The sequence below is a fragment of the Amia ocellicauda genome, chromosome 12, assembly GCF_036373705.1.
Source record: "Amia ocellicauda isolate fAmiCal2 chromosome 12, fAmiCal2.hap1, whole genome shotgun sequence".
In the NCBI taxonomy this organism is placed as follows: Eukaryota; Metazoa; Chordata; class Actinopteri; order Amiiformes; family Amiidae; genus Amia; species Amia ocellicauda.
Window position 1 is genome coordinate 28,866,651 of NC_089861.1, and position 8,230 is coordinate 28,874,880.

Here is an 8,230-nt window from a genome sequence, read left to right on the forward strand (position 1 = left end):
CCTGTGTGATTAAAACACATCCCGTACAGTGAGCACAGGTGCGGTGTGTGTAAAACAAACACCAATAGTGGCTCCAATACTTATATTTACATGTGGCATAGCAAATTAAGATCATTTCCGGTGGCTTGTAAGAAACATGAAAATCATAAACATTAGACAAACGATAACTGTACATGAGGTGTATAAAAAGCTGCCCTGTTAATATTCACAGCAAGACAATGTACATGTGCAGTGCAGCAAACTCAAAACTGAGTCTGGAGTCTTGTATTCTTTATGTCCTTTGTCCTTTGCTGGTACACTATTCATTCTGATGAAAATGAGGCACCAAATATCTCTGCCACCGAATTTGTGACCAAACAAACCAACCAAACACACTTTCTATACTTGTTCATAAATTGTACTCTGGGTCATTGTTGCACAACCACCTGAACTACCACCTGAATATTTTTCTTATTCGAGCCCTGTCTTGTGAGAGGAGAGAGAGAGTGAGTGATTGGTGTGTTTAAGTGTCTGTTGGAAGGAATGGGATGCTATGTCACAGTGTCTGCAAAAGACAAAGCACAATGAAGGACGGGAGGAAATCTAGAACTTAGTTTCTGGGGTTTCCTTCCATTGCAGATGCCAAGACCCTTGATAAGTGTATGGGCATGGTGGCTTCAATAAGAAGTTGTATGCTTGATGTAGAAACACTCCCGTGAGTCACTGTACTGTGCCAGATGACAGGATCCTCAGGGGGTAACAAGCATAAAAACAAATGACAACAAGACCATGTTCATTGGGGAGGATAAGAAAAAATGAGGCACCTGCAGATTCAGAAGCTTTTTCTGGGTTGAAAATCAAAGGGGTGGAGAGGTAGCTGTGGTCGGCAACTGGGGTGGCGAAGGAGGAGCTGTGCGACCTGCAGGGGGACTTGGTAGTGGAGAATCACAGTGTTTTCCGTGTCGCCATGAGTTACCCACCAAGAAGTCACAGATAAGAAAATTGGCAGAGCAGCAGTGTAAAAAAGTAAAGAAAATATAGGGTATAGGTCCAAAATGACTGATATGTTGCCATGGTAATATCTCATAGGGAATTGCCTGCAGCACTTTCCGGGATGCACAGTAAAGCAATACAACAAAATGCAGGAGATGGTTCCTATTAGGAGTTATCTAAGGCTTTATTCAAAACCAAGGGCTATAAATCAACTTCAGATCTGACCAGTAGCTATAGTGATTTAGCCAGAAGAGAGTTCACAAATGCCTACATTTCCCTAAGTCAAGGGAGGTAAAAAAAACACACACATAGAGGGACATGTATACTAAGTCAGGCACCAGTATTCAATGAGTTTGTAACTTGCAAATGTTATGGAATACAGGGCTGTTCTCACTATAATTAAGATATTCTCATCTTAGAAAAAGATTAGTCTCAGTTTAGTGTCTTGGTTTAACTCCAATACCAATAAGTATTGGTATTAGTTTGTAAATTAAATGTAATGTAACTTAAATTGCGCAGAAAAATGTAAGCATCATGCATGTCACTGCCTACATGATTAAAATAGACCAAAGGAATAGATGTTCTGTAAAATGGATTAAAAAATCAGTGTCATTTAGTGGAAGCTTAGATCCAAATTGACTTCAGAGACCGGGGGGGGTGTCTTTGTCTTGGTCATGGTCAGTACAGTCAGACAGTCACTACCACAACCAAGACCAAGCAAACAAACTTGTCTTTAAGCAACAGGCTACTAGATCACTTCACCTACAAGCAATTTAAGGTTCCTGTAGGTGACTAGGATTGGTAGTGGAGTAACCACATTTGTGAACCTTCAGGCTATATGTCCATCCATCCATTTACAATAACCACTTCCTTCAGTACAGGGTCATAGTGAGCTGCTGCCTAACCCAGCAGGCAGAGGGGCACAAGGCAGGGGACAACCTGGACAGGATGCCAGTCCATCGCAGTTTTAGACTGTACATCCCTTAATGAAACCCTTCCATTGCAGGATTTTGGACTTACCACCATGATTAGATCTTTGATGAACTGATAACTAAATCTATACATATCGGCAGACTGTAAAAGGCTGGTGAGGTTGGCGGATTTGACTAATCCTGCAATCTAGGGATCGCACAGATTAGAAGCTAGGATGAATAGTCAAAACTCTTCCCGACACAAATGAAGCCATTTCCCTGTCAAATGAATGGCTGTCAGAAGCAGTCAGTGAAGGTCGCAGCCGGGGAGAACCGTGGTCACTACAGTCAGTGTGTTCAGACAACTTATTTTCTAGCTTCTGTTCCAGCATCTATAATTGCGTAAATTACAACATCATGACAAGAAAAAAGGCCTGAATTTCCAAATTTTGTAAATTATTAACTTAAGAGCAATAAATATAAGTGTTCTATAAGTGTTCCTGTATCATACTTACAGCTGATCTACTCACACAAGAGTTGCAGTTGAAGTGGACTCTTTGGATTCCTTAAAAAAATGGCTGGATGAGATTTACATATCAGTTAACTTCTGGAAACCTGATGAGCCAAATGTGGTTGAATGTGAAACCCTCTCAACATTTTAAATTATTCAAAGTTTCAGGAGTGAAGCTGCATTGAAATTGTTTACATAGCCTTAATTACTTAATCATCTTAAAATAATCATCTTAGCTTATGAGGATCTGACACTCAATCAGATGTATTCTCCCGCTGCCCCCCAGCTGCAAGATTCACCACTCCACCGCAGAACGTATCGGAATATGTCGGCCGTGCGGTGAACTTTGTTTGTGGCGTCAGCGCAGTCCCGGGCGGCGCCCAGACGGTGGTGTTGAACTTCTACGGGAAGACTGTGAATGGTACCATGAGATGCCCTGGACAGGAGGTCTACATTCCCTCCCAAGTTATCATGGGCCGCTGTGAGGACAAGGTCAATGAGCTGAGGGCCGTGTGGAGGATGGGCACCACTGTGCTTGTGGATAACAGCACCTACGTCATCTGCCAAGCCCCGGGCATCGAACCTGTTGCCGGATACTTAATTTTGAAAGGTAAGATCTCTGACAGTAAAAGGGAGGCTGCAGATCATCCTCTGAGTCCCCCTCGGGCCCATGGCATTGTGTGAGGTGGAGCTGGTGGGTTGAGTGGTGGTGGAACAGAGCTTAAGGCCTACAAACCTCGAAGTCGATTAAATCATTGATTTGTACCTCGTTGATCTGTATTCTGTATTGAAGGTGTGTACCTCGTTGATCTGTTTTCTGTATTGATGGTGTGATCCTTATATTCCTCATATGTCAGGAATGCTAGTACCCTTGTTTGAATATTTAAAATGTATTATTTTGTAATCCATATCTTTTTTTATATGTTGAAAATTGTAGAAATGAACCACACTGTATAGCATCAGCCTATAAAATGCATGCAAAGATTACAGACTAAGATATATTTAAAATATATCCCATTTATTTTAAAAATATGGAAAGGCAGAATTTTGGCAGATGTAAGACACAGGGATCACACATTTCCACCACAGATTTAAAGCATGTTTGTTCCATATGGGACCATATATAAAAAATGGCAATTTCAGGCACCCAAACAAGAAAAACAAGAGTAGTAATCCTAATCCTAATCTTCATCATCCCTCAGAAAATAGCAGCTACTTTGCCACTCTGATTGGCTGTGTCATGGGTGGCTTCTTCGGGATCCTCCTCATCCTGGTCGTGACCTTCTACGCCCTGAAGCGCTCCGAGAAGTTCCAGAAGTGCCTGAGTGAGTCCTCGCTTTTATAGATCATAACATCACAACCCGCAGAGGAGGGACTCTCACGGCTCCTTCCGACTAGCAAAATTGTTCTTTCCACTTCCATTGTGTTAGAGGTAACACAATCGGGATAAAAATGGCAAAAGAGTTCTGTTGGCCCACTTTCTAAGCAAGTACATTGTTTATTGAGGTGACGAAAAGCATGGATGGCAAGGGAATCAGGCTATTGAGGAGTCAATGAGCAATAAAACAATAACAAACCCAGAAGTACCAGCTGCCCTGGTGTGGGATGGAGAGCAGAGGTTCCCTGTGTCTGCCTGTTTTCAAACCAGCCCTACTGTCACCTACTCACCTGAATGATCTACAACTGTTTAAAATCTGAAAACAGCTGATATGGTTGATATAAGATGATCATTGTTAGTTCAATTAAGTGAGCATGAAAACCAGGTGGCACTGAACCACCGATGTAGAGTTTTGTTGTGTGACCCCGACTGTGCATATTATTATATTTTTTACAAGAGTACACTAAAGTGTTGAATTTCATACTGAAAGCCAATTGAGCAACAGAAACCATAAATATGTGGCAAAAACACACTGGATAAGGGATGCCGAGAGAGTGCTGGGAGAGAGTCAGTGGTGAAAGAAAACTAAAAATAGTCACATTTCCTGGTGTAGATTCTTACTCAGTGCTCAGTGCCAATTGATGTTGCAATTGTGATTTTGTTCTCATAGAAGGAAGAAGTATTGATGAAGACATAAATACCTGTATTGAAGAATAACACAGAATTGTAAGTGAGTTTCAATTTTTGTTGAAGTAGAAATACACATACAATGACACTTCCATGCAAGACCACTCACTCACACATAATTAACTGATAAATGTATACAGTGTACATTGCTTTGACAAACCAATGATAAAAATCAACAAGGAAGTAAGTCTGAAAAACAAAAACAAAATAAGCGAAAATATATGTATAGACTCAGCAGGTATAGCAACTTAGATGCAGTTTGTGATTAGCAGCTTTGCAGGATTAAAAACATTATATCAAAACTGCCTCAGATGTGTATATTGTGTGGGCACAAACTTAAACAACACAATTAAGTTTAAAATTCAGATGAAATAATTTACTGTCACAAGAACTGTTTATAACTAGACAATATATTCCCTTTCCTGAATCCTCAATATGAGTTCAAATGTATCTTACATACACAGTTGTCTTGTTTTCAACATCTTAAGAATGACATTGAATGAATTATTTTCTTTTCTTTTGTCCACAGCTAGCAGGGACATAGGACATCATAGAAGATATCAGTCTTCATGTCCAGCAGTTTAGCTCCTTTTTTCTATTCTCTCAGTTGCAAAAAAACGCTTAAAACAAACTCTCTGGGTTACAGCATATTGGTCTCTTGCCAATTTTCACACTTGAATGCCAGCTGCTACTTGTAATGACTGAGAAAAGATTGACAGCTCTGAAATCTACCTGCACCTGCTGCTGTTGCTTGTTGTTCTGGTAATGCACTGGAAACTATAGCGTCCCTCTTCACCCCAGTGCATCAAGGACGAGTTACTGTTCTCACATAAACGCACTTTGATACAATAAATAGTTGAAAGAGTGGAATCTGTTTATGCTATATAAATGTATGAAATTGTGTATGTCTGTCTTACATTAAAAATAATAATAATAATAATAATAATAATAATAATAATAATAATAATAATAATAATAATGCATTGCAGAATAAAGAGAGGAAATGTATTTATTTATTACACTTATTACACATACTCCTCGTTGTATGCATTTTCGCTAGATATTTATGTATTGTATTTATATTTATATATGTTTATATTCTATACAATCCTTCCACAAATAAATACAAACATGAAACACTGCAGAATCCCCCTCCAAAAACTTTTGAACAGTGTAACAATTACATTATAACTGTTTTATGTATTTATGCCTTTATATACTTGTATATTAAATTATTACATTATATTGTAAATTGTGAAACGCATACTATATCTACGTTAAACTTCTTAACTTGATCTCAAGTCGCTTACCTACACTTTGTTGTGCTTAGTCGGTCCGTCGGCCATCAGTCAGTCGTTATAAAGACCCGACAATAAGCGCAACAGCCGTTTTTAACCCGTCGCAGCGTCTCTATGCGCACAGACCGCAATTCGAGTCTTGCTCCACTAGATGTCGATAGTTCACCAATACATAACCTCGCTCATTCGCTTCAGAGAGAGAGAGAGAGAGAGAGAGAGAGAGAGAGAGAGAGAGAGAGAAAATTATGATTTAGAATGTATAAGTAAGCATTAATACTTTATTTATTTTACTTATAACTATATACCAGTATATAGGAACTGTTAATTATTTCGTTTAAGGGATTTTTTTTTAATATTTTTGCTTGGTTCTTTGTTTTGTACATGTCTGCCGAGCCCTAAACAGAAAACAAGTCGTCAGCCAGTGTGTTCATCCATATCGGCTACCTTGCTTGTGTCCATTATAATCTGAGCTCCCTATGTGGGCATGTTGGGGGTGGCTCTTGAGCTTTAGTGATGCTCCTTCACGACTGTCTGGTGTAAAGAAGTCGATCTGAGACACAGCATATAGATAGATAGTTTCATTAAGTTGTAATTGTTCACACCCTTCATTGGAGCTATTTGGTGATTCGATCAATTTAATAAATGGTATATATATGTTTACCAGATATATCTTTTGGAGGTATGCTGAACACTGATTGCGGCTGGAGAAAGTTTGGTTGGACCGATAACTTGTTTGCAAACCTTTTACTTCCACTCTTTAGAGTCAATGGTCAAAGGCCCTACTCATTTATACCACTGTCTCTGTGTGTGCGAATGTGTCCGTGTGTTTGTGTGTGTGATTGCTACACGGCTAGGATAATCGACCTTGTTGTAACATTTTGCATGTTTGATGTTTCACAGAAAAATAAATAAATAAATGCATTTACAAACTAAGCCAGACATATGGTGTATTTTCAGCTTTAGCCACTTATCTATCTGATTATTATTATTATTATTATTATTATTATTATTATTATTATTATTATTATTATTATTATTATTATTATTATTATTATTATTATGAGTAGTAGTAGTAGTATTGTTATTATTATTATCTGTCTTTGTAATTACCAGTATGTCCATTTCTCTAACTACCCACCAGGTTGTCTCTATATCTGGCATTTGTCAGTCTGGCGAGGTATTTATCCAACTCTCTTTCTGCCCATCATGGCTATATCAAATCAAAGTGCCCGGCTGTCATTTGTTCCATGGTATTTTTCCAGTAAACGATTTCTACCCATGCAAAGTGTCTCTTTCCCCCCTCCCTCTCTCTCCCCATTTTTGTCGTGCTCTTACAGAACCTGTTCGGCTGTCCTCGTTTGTTGCGACACAAACAAATCTGGCCACGTCCTCATAACTACAGCGCTTTGCAAAGCACCGGATCCCAAAACAGTGGCGGAGCACTCTATTTACACAAACACAACCCTGGTCTGCACTCACATACACCTTGTAAAGAACAGGTGAAGGACTGCTTGATCTATAGTCCGATTTGTGAGTTGAAGGTGAAACATGCGTTGATGAATAGAGAACGAACCTCCTGGGTGTTTGTCTGGGTCACACTTTACAATAGTGAGCACAGACTCTCATTGATGTCTTGATACCACTGGAACACCACAGCAATGTCTTATGCACTTAATCTGAGTTCTGCTGCTAATCACAGGTATAACAAGGTAAGGGATAGTGTGACAGACTAGGTTTGGGGTTAGTCTTATACAGTACATCTGATAATCACAGGTGTTCAGATTTTTTTCCTGTGGTATGTATACATCAATTCAATAAGATTTCATTCCCATTATTGTAAAGTGTTACCATGAAGTGGTAGAAGAGGGTGGGATGAGACAGGGCAGATGCTGAATGTGTGTGTGTGTTTGGTTGTGTGTTAGCTGGATGGAGCACAGTGTTGTGGTGATATTTCGCCATTCACACTGCACCATCCTTGTGCTGCATTAACATCCCTGCTCTTAACCTGCCTGCCTGTCACCCCTGGAAGGCATTTAGCTGTTGTTGCAGCAGCAGAGATCAGCATTGTTAGTGTCAGGAGAACATTGAGCCCAGTGGCTCCCAACCGCAGTACTGGAGGCCCACTGTCCTGCTGGTGTCTCTTCCGGCTGAACTCTCCATTACTATTGTCAGACTCCAGTCCAGGGGGGCCTCAGTGTCTGCTGGTTTTTGTTCCAACAGGAGATCCCAGTTACTTCATTAATGCCAAGATTGACTCGGGTACGCTTGTCTAAAACTGTCATTTTTAATTTTTTTTTATAGCCGATACCTTACTATTTGTTGATGACTCACTGAACATGTCAGAGTCTGGAGAGAAGTGTTCAATTCATCCAGTTAATTATTTATTAAGAGCAATTAAGGAGCCAAGAGCTGGGTTGGAACAAAACCCAGCAGACACTGCAGCCCTCCAGGATTGGAGCGTGACACCCCTGCC

At 39.8% G+C, this 8,230-nt stretch overlaps 1 long non-coding RNA gene across 2 annotated transcripts; it reads right to left on the bottom strand.

Annotated features, from left to right (window-relative positions):
• Window positions 1–3,391: 3,391 nt before the first annotated feature.
• Window positions 3,392–6,277, bottom strand: LOC136764861 (uncharacterized). 2 transcript variants are annotated; one of them, XR_010821253.1, is made up of 2 exons: window positions 5,774–6,277; window positions 3,392–4,473 (listed from the first exon to the last, which is right to left on the bottom strand). It is a non-coding gene; the product is annotated as an uncharacterized LOC136764861 (long non-coding RNA). The 2 variants fall into 2 exon arrangements; XR_010821252.1 differs by having other exon boundaries at window positions 5,770–6,277.
• Between the last annotated feature and the right edge of the window lie 1,953 nt (window positions 6,278–8,230).